The following is a 22,179-nucleotide window of genomic DNA, read 5'->3' as shown; positions in this document are numbered from 1 at the left end:
CTGACTGGGATAGATCAGGTAGGCATTTTGTTTCTAGAAATTTGTCCATCTCTTCCAGGTTCTCAAATCTGTTGGAGTAAATTCTTCATAATATTTTGTCAGTATCTTTTTTATTTCAGTTGGTTCTGTTGTGATATCACCCTTTTCATTTATTATTCTTGTTATTTGCACCTTTTTCTCTTTTTTTGTTAGATTTGCCAGTGGTTTGTCAATTTTGTTAATCTTTTCAAAGAACTAGCTTGTTTTGTTGACTTTCTCTGTTTTTATTTTTTCAAATTTTTATTTTGATTTGGGTGAAAGTTTACAGAGCAAATTCACTTTCTATACAGCAGATCACATACACTTTGTCTCATGACATTGACTACAATTTACCACAATGCAACAGCTCCTCTCTCACTTCCTCCTCATAATTACCTCTTCCCTGTGTCCTTCCCTCCCATGCACTCCTGCCTGCTGAGCTGTCTCCCTGTGCATACACAGCCTTTCTACTTTCCCATGATTGATCGCTCCAAGGAGTATATCTAGCTAATGTAAATGTTCAGCTCATATGCCTGTCTTTTGTTTGGCTGGAAGCCACAGAACTGGGTTCAATTCCAGACCTGAAACACAGCTAGGGCCATAGTCTCAGTGGTTCCATCAGGCTTTGTCAGACCAGCAAAACTAGTCTCTTTCTTTTTTTAATGATTTTGAGTTTTGTTGCACATTTTTCTACCACTCTATTCAGCATCTCCTATAGAGATCACCCTCTGAGTGATTGACAGTGGTAGGCAGGCACCATCTAGTTCTTCTGGTCTCAGTCACATAGGTTGAAGATCACATGATGTACCACTCACTTGGACTAATTGTTTCCATGCATCTTTGGTTCTCTTCATTCTTATTTGCTCTGGATGCGGAAAGATCCACTGTTGCTTATAGATGGCTGCTTGCAAGCTTTTGAGATTCCACTCACTACTCACCAAAGTAGGATGTGGAACAATGTTTTGGGTAGTACGTTATGCCAGTTGAACTTGATGTTCCCTGCAACTATGGTCCAGAGCCCACAGGTCCAACTACTCACTTTTTGTGGGTAGCTGGCTGTGGCCAAGAAGTGACTACAACCTTGCCCCTTGTCATCTCTACCACATATCTGGGAATTCTTACAGAACATACAAATATACTTGTAGAAATATTGTCTGCCTACCCTATACATAGTCTTGGGCACACTATCTCCTGCACAGACATACCTAATAATTCAGTCTATACACCCATCTAGCCACACATATATCAATGTTTGCCTTCACTGACAATGCAGTACAAAAGGGTGCAAAAGGGTTCATCTTTGTTGTCTGTACCTCCCATGCACCTCTCTATGTCTTCCTCTTCCTCAATGCCACTGTGTTGATCACTCACATTTGGTACATTGCCCTTTCCTTCACCCAAATAAATACTTGTCTCTACCTATCTAACAATGTTCCCTTCCCTCCTTTCCTACCCCTGGTAACCACAAAGAAAATTTCCTTCCATGTAGAAACCTTTCCTTGACATTTTACAGTAATGGACGAATGCAATATTTGTCCTTCTGTGATTAACTTATATCACTTAGCATGATATCCTCCAAATTTATCCACTTTATGCAGTGTTTTGCAGATTCTATGTTATTCTTTAGAGTTGCATAATATTCCATTGTGTGCATGTACCATAGTTTGGTTATCTGTTCTCTTGATGAGCACCTAGGTTGTTTCCATCTTTCTGTGGTTATACATAGTGCTGCAATGAACATGGTTATTCACAATCTATTATTGTCCTGACTCTTACTTCTTCAGGATATATACCTAGTAATGGAATGGCTGGATCAAATGGTATTTCTAATTCCAACTTTTTAAGGAATTGCCGTGCTGCTTTCCACAGTGGTTTTATTATTTTACAGTCCCACCAGGAGTATATGAGAGTCCCAATATCTCTGCATCCTCATCAACATTTGTAAAGTTCTGTCTTGTTGAACTCTGCTACTACTGATGGGGCAAGATTGTGTCTCATTGTTGTTTGGATTTGCATCTCTGGTGACATAGTGCCTAAGGCATTTGATTGGTAACCAGAAGGATGGCTATTCAAATCACCAGCCACTCTCAGAAGGAAGGCTGGGCAATCTACTTCTGTAGTGATACTGCCTCAGAAACACAAGGAGGGGTCACTATGAGTCAGATCTGACTCAATGGCATTGCATTGCATTGTGTTAATGGCTAATGATTGTGAGCATTTCATGTATTTTCTGACTGCTTGAATATCCTCTTTGGTAAAGTGTCTTATCATGTCTTCTGCTCATTTTTAAAATTGGATTATTTGTCTTTTTGTTGTTCATGTATTGGAGTTTTCTCTAAATTCTAGAGATATTTCACTTGTCAGATATGTCGTTGCTGAATATTTTTTTTCCAATCTGTAGGTTCTCTTTTGACTCTTTTAAAGAAGTCTTTGGAAGCACATAAAACTTTAATCTTTAGAAGGTTCCATCCATCTAGTTTATCTTCTACTGTTTGTGCATTTTGGGTTATGCATGATAGTCTATTTTTGCCATATATTAGGGCCCCTAAATTTCCTCCTAGTTTTTCCTTGAGGAACTTTATAGTTTTAGGTTTCACATTTAAGTCTTTGATCCATTTTAAATTAGTTTTTGGGTATGGTGTGAGGTACAGATCTTGTTTCATTTTTCTGCAAATGGATATCCAGTTTTATCAGCATCATTTATTAAACAAACCTTCTCTTCCCCATTTAATGGATTTCAGCTCTTTGTCAAAGATCAGCTGACCATAGGTCAATGGATCTATTTCTGGGTTCTCAATTCTATTCCATTTGTCTATGTGTCGTCATTGTACCAATACCAGGCAGTTTTGACTACTGTGGCTGTATAGTAGGTTTTGAGATCCAGTAGTGTGAGACCTCCTATGATGTTCTTCTTCGTCAATAGTGCTTTGCTTCTCCGAGGTCTCTTTCCTTTCCATATAAAGTTAGTGCTTGTTTTTTCCGTATCCTTAAAAAGTGTTGATGGAATCTGGATTGGGATTACATTGAATGTATAGATTGCTTTGGGTAGAACTGACATTTTCACAATGTTCATTCTTCCAATCCACAAGCATGGTATGTTCTTCCATTTATGTAGATCTCTTATAGTTTCTTGAAATAGTCTTTTATAGTTTTCTTTGTGCAGGTCTTTTGTGTCCCTGGTAAGATTTATTCCCAAGTTTTTTTTTTTTTTTTTTTGGTAGCTATTGTAAATGGTATTGATTTCCTTATTTCTTTTTCAGCAATCTCTTTGCTGGTGTAGAGGGATCCAACAATTTTTTGTATATTGATCTTGTATCCTGCCATTATGCTAAATCTCTCAATTTGTTCCAATAGATTTTTTACTGAGTCTCTTTGGTTTTCTAGGTATAGTATCATATCATTAGCAAATAGGGATAATTTGCCTTCTTCCTTACTAATTTGAATGATTTTGATTTTCCTTTCTTGCCTTATTGCCCTGGCTAGGATTTCCAATATACTGTTTAACAGAAGTGGCGATAGAGTGCATACTTGTCTGGTTCTTGTTCACAAGGGGAATGGTTTCAGTCTCTCTCCATTGAGAATAATGTTGGCTGTTGGTTTTGCATAGATGCCCTTTATTATGTTGAGGAATGTCCCTTATATTCCTATTTTTCTGAGAGTATTAATTAAGAATAGGTATTGGATTTTATCAAATGCCTTTTCTGCATCGATTGCTATGGTCATGTGGTTGTTTTCCTTTGTTTTACTTATGTGACGGATGCCATTGATTATTTTCCAATGTTGAACCTTCCTTTCATACCTGATATGAACTGCATTTGATCATAATGTATTATTATTATTTTTTTGATATGTTGTTGAAATCTATTGGCTAGTGTATTGTTGAAGATTTTTGCATCTATATTCATGAGAGATATTGATCTGTAGTTTTCCTTTTAAATTATGTCTTTGCCTGGTTTTAGTATCAAGGTACACTTGCTTCATAAAATGAATTTGGGAGGATTCTGTCCTTTTCTATGTTTTGGAATAATTTGAGTAGGATTGGTGTGGTCGTTAAGTTTGTGGGTGAACTTGGCTAGGCCTGGTTGAATGGCTGGGCAGCTGGATGTAGTATTCCCCATGATGAGACTAGTAGTCAACTCCATAGTGGAATTTACTGTGAGCAGCTGAGTAGCTGCATTTGGGTTTGTGTTCTGCTACCTGTATATAAGAAATAGCTTTGGGAATGGTCTCTAGCTTATGGCATGCTTGAACCCTGTATGTAACCATGTCGTTCAGCAGCCTGCCATGCTCTGCCAACTTTGGGATTGTTAATGGACTTGAATTAATGGCCTGCTGTGTGGTTAGGTAGCATCTGGACTGTGCCATTTTATTTGTCAACACTGGGCTTGTTAGCCTCAGCAGCCAGTAGCTCTCTGAGTGAGGAGATTTTTCTAGCTTCAGTGGGTCAAGAGCAAGAGGCAGCACTGAAGCCCACAGTCGAGGGGCTTTCACACAGCCCCTAGAGCTTGGCATTTTGAACTTGGACTTCTAGGCTCCCAAACTGTAAGAGAAAAACTCTTCTTTGTTCAAGCCATCCCATTTGTAGTATATTCTTGTCAGAGGGCACTAGGTAACCAAAGCAATTGGTGTCAATTCTTCTCTGAATATTTGGTAGAATTCTCTTGTGAAACCATCTGGGCGAGGACTTTTTTTTGTTGGTATTTTTTTTTTTTTTATTTTTTATTTTAATGATGTGTTCATTTCTTATTTTGTTAGAGGTCTTTTAGACTTTTCCACCTCAGTCTGTGTTAGTTTTCAAAAGTAATGTGTTTCTAGAAATTTAACCATTTCTTCCAGATTTTCAAATTTGTTGGAGTACAGTTCTTCATAATATCCTGATATTATCCTTTTTAGTTCAGTTGGTTCTGTTATGATGTCAACCATTTCATTTCTTGTTCATGTTATTCACATCATTTCCATCTTTCCATTTGTTAAATTTGCCAGTGGTTTGTCAATTTTGTTAATCTTTTCAAAAAACAAACTTCTAGTCATGTTGATTTTTTTCTATTGTCTTTCTATTTTCTGCTTCATTGATTTCTTCTTGAATTTTGATTACTTCCTTTCTTCTGGGGACTATAGGTGTTTCTTTCCGTTCTTTATCAATTTTTGGAGATTTTGGTTTAAAATGTTGATTTTGGCTCTTTCTTCCTTTTTGATGTGTGAATTTACTGCTATAAATTGGCCTCTGATCACTGCTTTTGCTGTGTTCGAAAGATTTTGCTTTGTTGTGTTTTCATTCTCATTTGATTCAAGGGATTTTTTTCACTCCATTTTTTATTTCCTCTATTACCTATTCATTCTTAAGGAGGGTGTTGTTCAGTTTCCATGTGTTTGCACTTTTTCTGTTGAACTTCCTATTGTTGATTTCTAATTCAATAGCATTGTGATCTGAGAAGATGCTTTGCAGTATTTCAATATTTTTAAATTTATTAAGGCTTCCTTTATGGCCTAACATATGGTGTATCAGGGAGGATGTTCCATGTGCACTGGAAAAGAATGTATATTGTGGTGTTGTTGGGTGAAGTTCTCTGTAGATGTCTATCAGGTCAAGTTGGTGGATTGTATCATTTACCTCTTCTACATCTTTGTTGAGCTTCTTTCCAGTTGTTCTATCTTTCATTGAAAGTGGTGTATTAAAAACTCCCACTATGACTGTGAACTCATCTATTTACCTTTTCAGGTCTGTTAAAGTCTGATTTAAGTATTCTGGGGCTCGCTCATTGGGTCCATAGGTATTTATTATGGGGGCAAGCTACTTCTATAGTGATACTGCCTCAGAAACCCAAGGAGGGGTCGCTATGTGTCGGGTCCAACTCAATGGCACATAACTACAAATCTTCTTGTTCAATTGATTCTTTAATCATTATACAATGTCCTTCCTTGTCTCTTATGGTGGTTTTTCTCTTAAAGTCAATTTGATCAGAAATTAATATTGCCACTCCTGCTCTTTTTTGGTTGCCATTTGCTTGTTATATCTTTTTCCAGTTGTTCATTTTTGGTATATTTTTGTCTTTGTCTCTAAGGTGTGTCTCTTGTAGACAGCATATTGATGGTTTATGTTTTCTTGTCCAGTCTACAACTCTTAATCTCTTAAGTGGTGCATTTAATCCACTGACATTCAGTGTAATTTCAACAAGTGTTAATTGGTTGCTGTCATTTTGTTATGTGTTTTTTTCATGGTGTTTCTGGTTTCTTTCTTCCATATAATTTTTTGTGCTGAGCTCATTATGTTTTTGAATTGTGTTATCATTTCTTTTGTTGTTTTAGTATTTGCTGAATATTTGTGCTTGTCTTCTTTTTGGTTGTTATGTGAAGGCTTATCATTTTTCTTTGAGGTTACTCTGTGATTTATAATTTTATCCCTGAGTTTAGAACAGTCCATTCTATCTTGTAACTCTCTTGATTTCTTCACTTTTTAGCAGTTCTGTAACTACACTATTTTCCCCCTCTTTTTGGTTTGTAGTTGTCCTCATTTGCCAGTTGATGTATCTGGTTCCCTGTTTATAATATTGCAAGCTTATTTTACTTTGGATACTTCCAAAGCTCTATTGGTTTCTGGGTTATGTCATCTTGTGTATTAATGGGCAGTTGTTGTTTGCTATTATTGGTTCTCTGTTCAAAGGACTTCTTTTAGTGTCTCTTGTAAAGTTTTTCAAGTTTTAACAAATTCCCTTAATTTCTGCTTATCTGGAAAATCCTAATTTCACCATCACACTTGAGGGACAGTTTTGTTGGGTATATGATTCTTTGTTGGAAATTTTTTTCTTTCAGGATTTTATCTATAGCATCCCATTTCCTTGTCACTTGCATGGTCTATACTGAGAAATCAGAGCTTATTCTTATTGGTCACCTTTGTAGGTAACTTTTCATTTTTCCCCTGCTGCTTTGAAGACTCTTTCTTTGTCTTTAGTTTTGATAAGTTTGATGATGACGTGTCTTGTTTTTCTTTTGAAGTCTATCCTGTCTGGGGTTCATTGGACTTCCTGAATGGACATATTCTCATCTTTCATTATATGAGGGAAGTTCTCTCCCAACAAATCTTGGACAATTTTCTCAGTGGTTTTATTTTCTCTTTCTGTCTTGGAATTCTGATTTTTTTTTTTTTTTTGGGGGAGCTCTGGTAGCATAGTGGCTAAGGCACTTGACTGCTAACCAGAAGGCTGGCAGTTCAAACCCACCAGCCACTCCTCAGAAGGAAGATGGGGCAATCTACTTGCATAGTGATACTTCCTCGGAAATGCAAGGAGGGGTCGAATTCTGATTACATGTAGGCTATTCCTTTTGATGGTATCCCACATGAACCTTAGGCTTTCTTCATTTGTTTTTATCTTTTTTCTGATTGATCCCTTTCCAAAGATGTATTCAGGTATTTGTCTTCAATCTCATTAATTCTGTCTTCTATTGTTTCTATTCTACTCTTTCACCTTTTCAATGTGTTATTTATTTTGGAAATTTAGTATTAATCTTTTGTATTTCAAACTGTTGATTTTGTATCATTTCTAATTTTTCATATATTTTGTAATTTTGTTCTTGTATTTTCTTCAGAAATTGCTCTAGGGCTTTGTCTGTGTTTTCCTTAATTTTGTCAGTGTTTTCCTTGATCTGTCTCTCAATATTTTGGAGATAACTAAGTACAATTCTTTTGAATTCTATATCAGGGAGTTCCAATGCTGCTTCTTTCTCAGGGATATGTTCTGGGGTCTGTATCCTGGTCCGTTATTTCTACCACTTTATCTTGCTTTTTTGTTTGGACTATGATGGTCTGTTGTCTCTGAGACTTTGTGGCATTTTTGTATTTAGATTTCTGTTAACTGTCTGTGAAGAACAGTTAAGGGTGAGTCAGGCTTTTCTTGTTGGTTGTTTATTGTTGGCCAGTTGGTAGAGAAGGAAGTGGTGGCTCTCACTCAGTATGTGGAGCTGCAGGAGGTGCCAATGGGGTTGTGTCATCCGGTCATGTTTGTTGTCTTCCACTCAGACAAAGACAGCAATAAAAAATCAACAAAAGTAAAAACAAGCAGACAAAATCACACCGGCATAATCACCAAAAAAAAAGGTAAGAGAAAAGAAAAAGAAAACATAGTATCTGGTGAGGGGGCAATAAGAGAAAAGAGGTAGAGCAGGAGAAGAATGAACAGGCAGGATATTGGTCCTTATGACTGAAGGATGAGATACAGTAGCTCCAGGAAACTTGACCTCAAAGATACTTGCATCATATATCTTCATTTTTTGAAGTACACCTCAGGTTACCTGATAGCCTACTGTCAAGAGTAAAAAGAACAGTTACTGCCAAGTCAACTCCAATTTACTGTCACCACATATGTGTCTGAGTAGGACTGTGATCCACAAAGTTTACAATGGCTGATTTTTTTGGAAGTAAATTGCCAGGCTTCTCTTCTGATATGTCTGGGTGGACTTGAATCTCCATCCTTTCAATTAGGAGCCAAGAGCAATGATCATCTGTCCTACCCTGGGACTCCTCTGCCAAAATTACCAGGGGCCAATTCTTTGAAACAAACGTTTGGTGACTTTTGGAAAAGGGGATGGCACTTGGAAAAATTTGAACTGCCCCACCCCAGAAAAGACGTACATATGACAATGCACAAGCACACACATTTCTGTCTCCACTCTACTTGAATATGGTCATTACTGTCACCAAAACCATGCAACTTCACACAAATTGATTCTCACAGTATATAGCTAAAAGAAAATGTCAAATGAAAGCAAGACACTACTATGAATATTTCCTTTATTTTAATGAAGAAAGAAAAGGTCATTGAAAGATAAAGAAGAAAGAAAATATCAAAATGGATGTCAGAAGAGGATCTGAAATTTCCTATTGAATGTATGGTAGCTAAAGAAAACAGAAGAAATGATGAAGTAAAAGTGCTGAACAGAAGATTTCAAAAAGCAGCTCAGAAAGGTAAAGTAAAGTACTATAATGAAATATATAATGAATTGTTGTTGTTGTTATGTGCCATCGAGTTGGACCTGACTCATAGTGACCCCTCCTTGGGTTTCCAAGACAGTATCATTACAGAAATAGATTGTCCCATCTTCCTTCCAAGGAATGAACTAGAGTTACAAAAACTATGTTCAGCATTTCTCAAGCTGAAAGAACTAAAGAAAAAAAATCAAATCCTCGAGTTGCAATAATGAAATAGTTTATGGGCAAAATGTGGAATGATGCAGGAAGCATCAAAAGAAGATGGAAGGAATATACAGAGTCACTATACCAAAAAGAATTGGTCAATGTTCAGTTCTTCAAAGGAATACTTCCTTTTTCAAAGGAAGTAGCATATGATTGAGAATCAATGCTTTTGAAGAAAGAAGTCCAAGATGGAATAAAGGCATTAGGGAAAAACAATTGACAGAATATCCATTGTTTGTTTCAGCAAACAGATGCAATATTGGAAGCACTCCCTCATTTATGCCAAGAAATTTGGAAAACAGCTACCCAGTCAACTGACTGGAAGAGATCTATCTTTATTTGTGCCCATTCAGAAGAAAAGGGATCCAATAGAATGTATAATTCATTGAACACTCTCACTGATATTGCACACAAGTAAAATTTTACTGAATATAATTCAAAAATGGCTGCAGTGATATGGTAACAGGGAACTGCCAGAATTTCAAGCCACATTCATAAGAGGATGTGGAACAAGCAATATCATTGTTGATGTTAGATGGAATTTGGCTGAAAGCAGAGAATACCAGGAATATGTTTACCTGTGTTTTATTTGCTATGCAAAGACATTTTACTGTGTGGATCATAATAAATTATGTATAAAGTTGTGAAGAATAAGAATGCCAGAACACTTAATTGTGCTCATGAAGAACATATATATAGACCAAGAGGCAGTCACTCAAACAGACCAAGGGAGTAATATGTGGCTTAAAATCAGGAAAGGTGTGCCTCAGGGTTATATCTGTTTACCACACTTATTCAATCTGTATGCTGAGCAAATAATATGAGAAGCTGAATTATATGAAAAAGAACATGGCATCAGGCTTGGAGGAAGACTCACTAAACAACCTGTGATACGCAAATGACACAACCTTGCTAGATGAAAATGAACAGAACTTGAATTACTTATGGATGAGTATGAAACACTACCACCTTCAGTATGGATTACACCACAATATAATGAAAACAAATATCTTCACAACTGGATCAATAAGTAATATGATAAACAGAGAAAAGATTGAAGTCATCAAGGATTTCATTTTGCATGGACCTACAATCAATGCCCAGGGAAGCAATAGTCAAGAAATCAGATGACACATTTTACTGGGTAAATCTGCTGCAAAAGATCTTTTTAAATGTTAAAAAGCAAAGATAGTACTTTGAGAACTAAGTGCACATAACTCAAGCCATGGCATTATTCAATAGCCTCATATACATGCCAAAGCTGGAGAGTGAATAAGGAAGACTGAGAAGAACTGATGCCTTTGAATTATGGTGCTGGAAAAGATCATTGAATATACCATGGACTGCCAGAAGAACAAACAATTCTTTCTTGGAAGAAGTAGAGCTGGAATGCTCCTTAGAAGCAAGGATGATTAGACTTCATCGCAAGTACTTTTCATATGTTATCAAGAGGGATAAGTCCCTGGAGAAGGACAGCATGCTTGGTAAAGTAGAGGATTAGTGAAAAAGAGGAAGATCTTCAATGAGATTGATCAACACAGTGGTTGCAACAACGAGCTCAATCATAGAAATAATTGTGAAGATGGTGCTGGACCAGGCAATGTTTTGTTCTGTTGTACACAAGATAGCTATGAGTCATAACCTACTTAACCACACCTACCAACAGCAAGAAGTTTGCAATAGATATACTGAAAAAAGTAGGAAAGTGTTAGGAGGAAGAATGGAGAGATGTCTGCCTAGTAGTGAGGAAATAAAAATATAAAAAGAGACATAAGTTTTTAAAGAAATATAAAACAGCATTCAAATTAAGAATTCTCACTAAATTGTAATTTGTTGATGCACCAGTAGGTGGCACACTGGTTCCAGGTGTTTTATTAAAAGGGTGCTGAGAAATTTGCTTGCTCCTGGAAAATGGTAAATGCTAAGAAATCAACCCATTTAGCAATCTGGGATCAAAAGAGAATAATGGATTTGTGAAAATCTGTCATTGCATATATTTTGAGCTAGTGTTGGATTCTTTTCCATGAGAATGTTTTCCTCTTCCTCATTTTTCTGGTTTGAAATTTAAGAAACACAAACATGTAGGTGCATATTTGAAAAGAAGGAAAAAGAATATCAGTAACTCAATAGCACTACTAATCTTCAGAACTTTTAGAGATATTTAACCTCTACCATTTTCTGGAAGGAGCTCTGGTAGCATAGTGCCTAAGGCTAACCAGAAAGCTGGAAGTTCAAACCCACCAGCCACTCCTCGGAAGGAAGATGGAGCAATCTACTTCCGTAGTGATACTGCCTCGGAAACCCAAGGAGTGGTCGCTATGAGTCGGGTCCGACTCGATGGCACATAACAATAACAACAGTTTCTGGAGGGAAAAGATTGATAGAAAAGAAACTAAAAAACCAACCAGTAGCATGTGCTACAGGATGGTGTGTGTGTGTGTGTGTGTGTGTGAGAGAGAGAGAGAGAGAGAGAGAGAGAGGAGCATGTAGAGGAGAGAAAGAGAGTGCCAACTAATGGTTTAACAAAATCCCTTTCTCCATTCACAATAACATTTCATGAAATTTTCAAAGGTTCAAACTCTAATAATCTGAGTTGTAGGTAGGAGAGAATAACCAAATATCAATACATTGAAAGAAACTTGACTTTCTTCTCACTTCTCTTAATAACGGCAGGGCACTGTCTTACAACCATTGTTGCTTTTAGCAAACTAAAATAAAATTTTCATGTCCAAATCTATGTGATTGAATTATGTTACTTAATTTTGTTTTTAAATGTAACTTAAGTTTTTGTTTCAGTTAATTTTGTCATATAAAAAAAAAAAAAAAAAGAAAAAAACAGTTGTCATTGAGTCAATTTTTACTCATAGAGACCCTATGGAACAGAACAGGATTGCCTCATATAATTTTCTGAGCTGTAATCTTAACAGAAGCTGACTGCTCCATCTTTTTCCCACAGAGTAGCTGGTGAGTTGCAACTTTTGACCTTTTGGTTAGCAACTGAATTTTTAACCATTGTGTCAACAGATGTGATAGTAAAGGTTATGTGTCAATTTGACTGGGCCTGGTTTTGAATGGCTGGGCAGCCGGATGCAGTATTCCCTTTGATGAGAATGGCAATCAAGTCTATTGTGGAATGTACTGTGAGTAGCTGAGTAGCTGTCTAAGGGATGTGATCTGCTTCCAGTATATAAGAAAGAGCTTTGGGAGTGTCTTTAGCTTTTTGGCATGCTTGAACCCTGCTTGTAGCCAAGTCATTGTCCAGTAATCTGCCATGTCCTGTCAATCTTGGGACTTTTTCTGGACTTGAATTAGTGGCCTGCCATGTTTTTGGTAACATTGGAACTGTGCCTTTTTACTTGTTAACCTTGGGTTTGTCAGTCACAGCAGCCAGCAGCAGCCTGAGTGAAGAAAAGCATCCAGCTTCAGTGGGCAGGAAGCAAGAAGCAGATCAAGGGGCTTTCACCCAACCCCTAGAGCCTTGCACTTTGAACTTGGACTTAAAGCCTCCAAACTGTAAGGGAATAAACTCCTGTTTGTTAAAGCCATCCTGCTTGTCATATTTTCTGTTAGAGCAGCACAGAGATAACCAAAACATGAGGGCTCCTAATTATGTCATAAAAATTAAATCAGTGGTTGCCAAAATGTCAGCATAGTGCCACTGCACCCCCGAATGACGTAGAGAAGGAGACTAGAAACAATGGAGAAGCCATAGAGTAGCCTTCTCTGTAAAGACCCTATGACTAAACAATTGCATTGAGTCCCTTGGATCATCTTGGAGGCCTCCCTACAGAAGTCATTTCTGTTGACTATGCTGGTTTATTCACTAGATGGCAATGCTTGATGCTCTTTTTATTTTGAAATTCTGCATAGGCTGATAGCTTATTCTCAGCTGGGATAGTGGGTAGTTTCCAAATTAGGAAAAAACAAAATCAAACTGGAAGACCTCACAAATATATATATATTTTCCCAATACGTCTATAATTATAACTGGATTAGTTAACTTTTTATTCTACTATTCTAAATTTGATGACTTTAATTCATTTTATTTTATGAATGATAATAAAAAAATCATGTTACATTTGACAAAGCATAGAATATATATATATATATGCAAATCAAAATATCCATTTGGTCCCCAGAGGGTATGTGACTTTCAGATTTTACTAATAGTTCTTTCCTTCTCCAGGGACCTTGAGCATTAGGAAAACTATTTTTTCACTCGGGCTAAGTGAGGTCACCATTATATATTATTCAAGGGTTACACAAGCCATGCAACATGTTCTTTCTTATAGGATATGTTGTTGTTGTTGTTGTTATGTGCCCTCGAGTCGGCCCCAACTCATAGCGACCCCTCCTTGGGTTTCCGAGGCAGTATCACTATGGAAGTAGGATTGCCCAACCTTCCTTCCGAGGAGTGGCTGGTGGGTTTGAACCGCCAGCCCTCTGGTTAGCAGGCAAGTGTCTTAGCCACTATGCTACCAGAGCTCCCTCTTATAGGATATGGACCTGTGCAAAACCCAATAATATATATTTGGGATACTTTAAAATATGGTAAAAATATCAAGAAAATCTTGAAATGGGAGGAATGAAATGAGACATGATCAGAGAGGGAGCTGTAGGAAATGACAAGTTAATGGTAATGCTCTTTGTCATCTTCTGGGTGATGGGTACAAAGTTCTTACTATATTATAACTCAATATGCCTTATACATACTTTAATTTTCTTACAGATATTTTTTGCAATCACTTAATATTTAATTAAAATAATCTTGAAAGGAAATGATAAAGACAAAATTACTACTTGAAATACACAATGAAGGGCATTTTAAATTTGTATCTTTTTCTACATTTGTATGTCAGCCATCCCAGGTTTTCATCTCCATGGACAAGTGTCATTATTTCAGCCTCTCCAGTGATTCCTTAGTTGTTAGTCTCTGATCTTCCCATGCATCTTCCATTTCTCTTGCAGGCTAATCTACCTGAAACACAGGTCTCCTTACTTTAAAGTCTACATTGGCTGACCATGGAAAGAGAATTTATTCCATTTCCCTCATCATGTGGTTCCTGTTCCCCTCTGCCATAGCTCAAGGGACAGATGTACCTAGGAATATGAAGATCACGAGTAAGAAGCACAGTGTTCTGTTTCCATTGTGCCATCTCTGAGAAGTAGCCAGTCATGAGTTGTTTACCCCAGCAGTAAATAATTAAAGCTGTTCTCACCTTCTCCTAGCCCAGTCTTGCTGTGGGAATTTCTGTGGCTACTCACCAGCAGATTCCTTCCAACATGGACAAATAAAGCACTGAAAAGGCCAGGGTGCTGTGCTCAATGAATAGTGCTAGAGATATCGGCAGAAGTTCGTGAGCAGAAATGTGTTTGACGTGGAAGCAGCAGGCTAAGAAGAAAACCTCAGTATGGAAATTAAGCTAAACTATGATTGACAGCAATGTAGAATTTTCAAGAAAGAGGTTGGAAAGCTAGGCAGGAGTTCATGAGATGCATTTCTAAAACAGAGATCTATGTACTAAGAAGAAGAAATTATCTTTTAAGTGAGTGTTATAAACTACAGTTAAACCTGAGAAATAAGAATTTAGCTCTTTAGCAGAGCTTTAGAAGTAACCTGATATATCCCAAGAGATTGTATTATGAACAATAGCATGAAAGTGCATACATAAGCACATACTCATATGGTGGATGGTGACCAGATCCTTATATTATGTGTTGTCTTCATTTTTTTCTTGTATATTGCCTGAAGTGTTTATAAAGGGTCTCTAGGCTAGCAGTCCATTTTTTATCATAGCCTCTCTATCTTTTCTAGGGTTACTGATGACATGACATATAAATTCTGGCTTTAAATTTGAAATAGTCAGTACATCTAATTACCAAAAGTCAGTTGCCATCAAGGCTGTTCTGAATCATGGTGATCCCATATGTGTGAGAATAGAACTGTGCTCCACAGGGTTTTCCATGGTTGATTTTTTGGGAGTAGATCACTAAGTCTTCCTTCTTAGGCACCTTGCAGTACACCAAACCTCAAACTTTTGGCCACTAGCTGAGTGTATAAACCACTTGCACCACCCACAGACTCATCTAAACACAGAAAGTTTTTAAAAGGTTACTGTTTTTAGTATGAGCAGAACATTTAGGTTAGGTAGATACACTCCTTGGAGAGATCAATCATGAGAGAACAGAAGGGCTGCGTATGCACAGGGAGACTCCTTGGGGGGGTAGGAGTGCATGGAAGTGAAGGACACAGAGAAGAGGTAACTATGGAGAGGAAGTGGGAAGAGAGCTGCTGCGTTGTGAGAAACTGCAGTCAATGTCATGAGACAAAGTGTATGTGAACTGCTGTATGGAAATGAATTTGCTCTGTAAATTTTCACCCAAATCACAATATTTTTTTTTAAAAAGTTATTGCTTTTAGATGGATGCCATAACTTGTACCATTTCAATTAAATGAAAGTAGACTATATTATTTTAATTTTAAAAGGTAACTAGTTTAGAAAAAATACAAAAAACAAAGAAAACAAACAAACAAAAAACCCCACAATTAACTGCCTAGGAATCCTGGATGCTATTCTCTCACTCATAGACTGCAAGAACACCCTTTAGATATTTTCCTATCACTTTAGTGATAACCCACAAATCAAACATTTTCACTTTTCTGGAGTAGAGTTCTAACATATCTCTGTCAATGTTTTTGTCAGCCAGTGAGGTAAAGATGTACAAAAAAATCTGAAGTTCCTGGTTCCTGTTCTTGCCTGTTTTTTACATCTTCTCCAGTCTCCTTCCAGTGAGACAGACACCCCGTTAAAGCAAGCCCCATTAAATAGACTCTATTTTTAAAGGGTCATCCCATAAAGTAAGACATGACAGGAGCAGAACACCTGCCTTTCAGAGCACTTCTTCCCTGTTATGTAAAGCCTTGATTTACAGCTAGTCTAGAGCATTTCCCTGAAAGCTTGTGCACCTTACGAGGCCCACTTACAGGTGCAAAACAGATCTTCCCAACACTGTGAATGGTCTTTAAACTGAGTAAAACAAAGTGTTAACGGACTGTGGCCATTCTCAGTGAAGAAATCGCTAGGGATAAGGAAGGATGGGCCAGTGTGGCCAAATTTTCAGGGCTGAGTGCAAATTTCCCTAATTTACACAACTGCACATAAATATGTGTCTGGGCAAAGCAGGTGACTGTATACACAGCTGTCTATTTGGCCATCTTTCTTTATTTGTGCACATGAGGGACAGGCTATGTAGAAACACAGATGTGCCTTTGGACCCATTGGCCATGCTCAGTGCAAAAACTTCAGGCCCCAAGGCTTGATGGAAAAGAAGAAAATTGGAGAAGACCTCCTTGGACCACAGTGGTTTTCAACCAGATATTCCAGATGCATAGAGCAGAATGAAAAGAAACACAAGCAATTGCTGTTGAGTCTGACTCAGAGTAGAACTGGGCTCCACAGATATTTCAATGGCTGATTTTTCATAAGTAAATTGAAAGGCTTTTCTTCCAAGTTGCCTCTGTGTAGACTTGAACCTCCAAATTTTCAGTTAGGAGAAGATCACCTTAACTGTTTGTACCACCCAGGAACTCTGCAAAGTACATTGTGGCCTTCATAGTTACTTGCCCCTTTAGGACTAGTGGGCTGAAATTTGAACCCAAAGGATATACAACATAGACACTGAGGTCAGATTTCCCTGACTTCTATTCTGCTACCCAATTTGGTAACTGCATAAAGTTGGACAAGTTATGTAATTTCTCCAAGGCACAGTTTCTTAATCTTTAAAATGGTAATTACACTAACCAACCATTTTACTTATAGGATTAAATGAGATGATATCCATAGCACTTAATAAGAGCTTGGCACAGAATAATTACTTGACATATAAAAGTTGCTGGTAGAATTACATTTTTATTGACTGATAAGCTGACCTTACAGGAAGTGACAACTTCACTGTGTGGAGGTTATCCAAACCCACCCAGAATTTAAGGGAGTCTCTTAGAAGCAAAGAAGGCAAGACTTCGATTCACTTACTTTGAACATGTCATCAGGAAGGACCAATCTTTAGAAATAGACTTTACACTTGGTAAAGTAGAACCAAAAAACCAAACTCACTGTCATCGAATTGGATGCAACTCACAGTGACCCTTCCTTGGATTTCTGAGGCATTATCACTATGGAAGTAGATTGCCCAATCTTTCTTCTGAGGAGTGGCTGGTGGGTTTGAAATGCCAGCCTTCTGGTTAGCAGTCAAATGCCTTAGACATTATGCCAGCAGAGCTCCCTGGTAAAGTAGAGGATCAGTAAAAATGAGGGAAACACTCTGTGATAGGGATTGACATGAAGGACTCATACTTACAAAAAGATGATACAGGACCAGGCAACATTTTGTTCTGTTACATATAAGGTCACAACGAGCTGGAGCTGACTTGACATCTAACAACAACAACCACAGCAACTTTGCATTATGTGGAAAGATCTGACTCTAGCTTAAAAGTGGGGGGGAGGTGAAAGAGACAGGAGTGAAACCCTGATCTCTGTCTGTCTTAAGGGCTGGTTCATGCTGTATTGTCCATATGTAAGTGCTTATAGACTTCAAAAATTAAAAATTGGAAGTACTTTTGAGGCTACCTGAATTAGATGCTCTCAAACTGGAGTCTTAATAACCCAAAGGTAACCAGAATCTTTCCATGAGGTACATCGACATGGAAAGTTTTTTTTTTTTTTGCAGTTTTCCCTCCCTTCCCACCCCTGGTAACTAACAAAGAAAGTTTCCTTCCATATATAAACTTTTCCTTGACTTTTTGCAATAATGAACTAATACTGTATTTGTCCTTCTGTGACTGACTTATTTCACTCAGCATAATGCCCTCCAAGTTCATCCATGTTCTGCAGTGTTTTGCAGATTCTACATTATTCTTTATTGTTGCATAGTATTCCATTGTGTGTACTACCACAGTTTTGTTATCCATTCTTCTGTTGAAGGACACCTAGGTTGTTTCCATCTTTTTGCTATTGTAAAGAGTGCTGCAATGAATATGTTGGAGTTGTTGTTGGTAGGTGCAGGCAAGACATCTCTGACTCATAATGACCCTATGTACAGCAGAATGAAACACTACCCAGTCCTGTGCCAACCTCACAAGCCCTACTAAGACCAAGCTCATCACTGTAGCCGCTGTGTCAATCCATCTCATTGAGGGACTTCCTCTCTTTCGCTGACTCTCCACATTACCAAGCATGACATCTTTCTCCAGAAAATGGTCCCTTCTGACAACATGACCAAAGTAGGTGAGAAGAAGTCTGGTCATTGTCATTTCCAAAGAGCATTCCAGCTGCACTTCTTCCAGAACAAACTTGTTAGTTCTTTCAGGAATCCACGGTACTTTCAGCATTATTCACCAGCACCACAACTCAAAAGCATCAATTCTTCTTTGGTCTTCCTTATTTATTGTCCAGCTCTCACATATATACGAAGCAACCCAAAATACCATGGCTTGGGTCAGTTGCATCTTAGTCTTCAAGAAGACATCTTTGCTGTTCAGCATCTGAAAGAGGACTTTTGTAACACATTTGCAACAGATGAACATGAGTGTGCATATATCTGTTCTTGCCCTGGCTCTCACTTCTTTAGGATATGTATCTGGTAATGGGATTGCTGGATCAAATGGTATTTCTAATTCCAGATTTTTAAGGAATCACCACACTGTTTTCCACAGTGGTTATACCATTTTATGGTCTCACGAGGAGTGTATGAGAGTCCTAATCTCTCTACATCCTTGCCAGCATTTGTTATTTTCTGTCTTGTTAAACTTTGCCATTAGTGCTGGGGTGAGATGATATCTCATTGTTGCTTTGGTTTGCATCTCTGTGATGGCTAATGGTCATGAACATTTCTTAATGTATTTGCTGGCTGCCTGAATATCCTCTTTGGTGAAGTGTCTATGCATGTGTTCTGTTCATTTTTGAGTTGAATTGTTAATCTTTTTGTTGTTGGGGCATTCATGTTTTCTATAAATTTTAGAGCTAAGTCCTTTGTCAGATATGTCATTGCTGAATATTTTTTTTTTTCCAAATCTGTAGGTTCTTTTTTACTCTTTTGAAGAGGTCATTAGAAGCATATAAAAATTTAATTTTTAGAAGGTCCCAACCATCTAGTTTATCTTCAGCTGCTTGTGCATTTTGGGTTATGCTTGACAGTCTATTTATGTTGTAAATTAAAAAACAAACAAAAAACAAACTCACTGCCATTGGGTCGGATCCAACTCATAGCGACTCCTCCTTGGGTTTCCAAGGTGATATCATTACAGAAGTAGATTGCCTGATCTTCCTTCTGAGGAGTGGCTGATGGCTTTGAACCACAAGCCTTCTGGTTATCAGTCAAATGCTTTAGGCACTACACCATCAGAGCTCCCATAATTTAGGGCCCTTAAATTTGACCCTATTTTTTCCTTGAGGAATTTTATAGTTTTAAGTTTCACATTTAAGTCTTTGATCCATCTGGAGTTAGTTTTTGTGTGTGATGTGAGCTATGGATCTTGTTTCATTTTTCTGCACATGGATACCCAGTTTTGCCAGCACCATTTTTTCAAGAGACCATCTTTTCCCCATTTAACAGATTTCAGCCTTTTGTCAAAAATCAAGTGACCATAGGTTGATGGATCTATTTCTGAGTTTTCAATTCTTTTCCACTGATCTATGTATCTGTCATTGTACAAGTACCAGACCATTTCGACTATTGTGGCTGTGTAATAGGTTTTGAGATCCTGGAGTGTGAGATCTCCTATTTTGTTCTTCTTCTTCAATAACAAAAAACAAACCAAACCACTGCCGTCAAGTCGATTTCAACTCTTAGTGACCCCTCCTTGGGTTTCCCAGGCAGTATCACCATGGAAAATTGCCCCACCTTCCTTCCAAGGAGTGGCTGGTGGGTTTGAAACACCAACTTTCTGGTTAGCAGTCAAATGCCTTAGGCACTGTGCCACCAGAGTCCTTCTTCTTCAATAGTGCTTTGCTTATTTGAAGTCTCTTTCTTTTCCATATAAAGTTAGTGATTGTTTTTTCCATGTCCTTAAATAACGTTGACGTGATCTGGATTGTGTTTGCATTGAAAGTATAGATTGCTTTGGGTAATATTGACATTTTCACAATGTTCAATTTTCCTATCCATAAGCATGGTATGCACTTCCATTTATGTAGATCTCTTATGGGCTCTTGGAGCAGTGATTTTTAACTTCCTTTGTACAGGTCTTTTGGGACATGGGAAGTTTTAAGACAACCAATTTCAAATTGCTAACTTACAAATCACCTCTTGCCTAAAAATTATGCACCTAAGGACATGTTAGGAGCTGTGGTGGTGCAGTAGTTAAAGCATTAAGCTACTAACAGAAAGGTCCCTGGTTCAAATCTGTCAGCTACTGCCCACAAGAAAGATGAGGTAGTCTGCTTCCATAAAGAGTTAACGGCTTTCTAAATCCAATGGGGCAATTCTTCTCTGTCCTCTAAGGTAACTATGTTGTTGTTGTTGTTGTTGTTATGTGCTGTTGATTTGGACCCGACCCATAGCGACCCCTCCTTGGGTTTCCGAGGCAGTATCACTATGGAAGGATATTGCCCAACCTTCTTGCTGAGGAGTGCCTGGTGGGTTTGAACCACCAGCCTTCTGGTTAGCTTAGGCACTATGCTACCAGAGCTCCTATAAGTTACTTCAAATTGACTCAATGGCAGTGGGTTTGGTTTGAAATGGAAGGATATGTTTGTTGATAGATAGGTCCAGCATACTGGACCTATTTTTACTTTTTCAGTTTCCTTCTACTTCATTTATTCATGCTTTTCATTATAAAATACATACTTATTGAGAAGTATCTCCTACACATTAGGCACTGTTCTCAATGTGGAACAAATAGACAAAACCCACTGTCTACATAGAATAAGCATGGTGAGAGGATAGACAATAAACAAATATGATCTACAGCATTTGAGATGGTGACACATGCTAAGGAGGAAATTAAAGTAGGAACGAGGATGGGAAAGTTGATGTTGGTGGTTGCAACTTTAGATAAAAGATTTGGGGAAGATCTCACTGAGAAGAGGAAATGAATGAAGCATGTATGCCCAGGATAAGAGTGTTCCAGGCGAAAGGAATGGAACTCCTGTCTGCTTAGGGAAGAGCTAGGATCTGAAACTGAAGAGTTCACTGGAATTAGATGGGGGACTTCCAGGATAGCAACATCCACTCTCATGCAACCATTTTCTATGTTGAGGTCTTTTGCACAAAGGGCAACACTATGCATTTTTTTTTTAAGATTGCCAAATGGACTGCAGCCTTGAGACTGTCCAGCAAACTTCTTATGTTAGATCAGTGTTTGTCTATTTCTTTTTTCACCTTCTTCCAACATAAACACAGGATGCACATGACCAGTTGGAGACCACAGTAGCTGCTTACTCTGAAGAGTATGAAATTCTTATGAATGTGGAGAAAGGAACCAGGATCTGTGGAGGTTCTTTTGGCAATAGAGTGCTTCCTGCCACTGAGGCATGGAACAAGAATAAAAAGAATCCTCTTATGAGGGAGTTGTGGACTGGCAAGAAGAGTGTCTAGAAGACCAAGTCCTCAGAGAGTGAGGACTGTGGTGAGTGCTAGACCAGTAAGGGCTTTCAAGGATATAACAGAAGCAAAAGGATGACCAAAGGCATATATTGGAGAAAAGCGAGTTTGTCAAATTTCATTTTGCTTCAGAGTGAACATTGATTAAAACGTCTTTCACAAGCAAGATTCTGGAATAGATTACTCATTCTGTTTCCCCTTTTGAGAAGAATCTGTGATCATAAGACGCTAGCATGACTTCACTGAGAAATAGCAATTTCACACTAAACATACATTTTTTAAAAAAAGGAGTACTGGATTAAACCATGTAGTGGGCATCATATTTTAGAGTTTTTTTTTTTTTTTTTGGCAAAAGATTAAAAAGGATACTT

This window comes from Orycteropus afer, unplaced genomic scaffold (genome assembly GCF_000298275.1).
Source record: "Orycteropus afer afer isolate SDZICR_OR568_19922 unplaced genomic scaffold, OryAfe1.0 scaffold00269, whole genome shotgun sequence".
Taxonomy (NCBI): Eukaryota; Metazoa; Chordata; class Mammalia; order Tubulidentata; family Orycteropodidae; genus Orycteropus; species Orycteropus afer.
The sequence above is the reverse complement of the archived record's forward strand: the minus strand, read 5'-3'. Positions refer to the sequence as shown.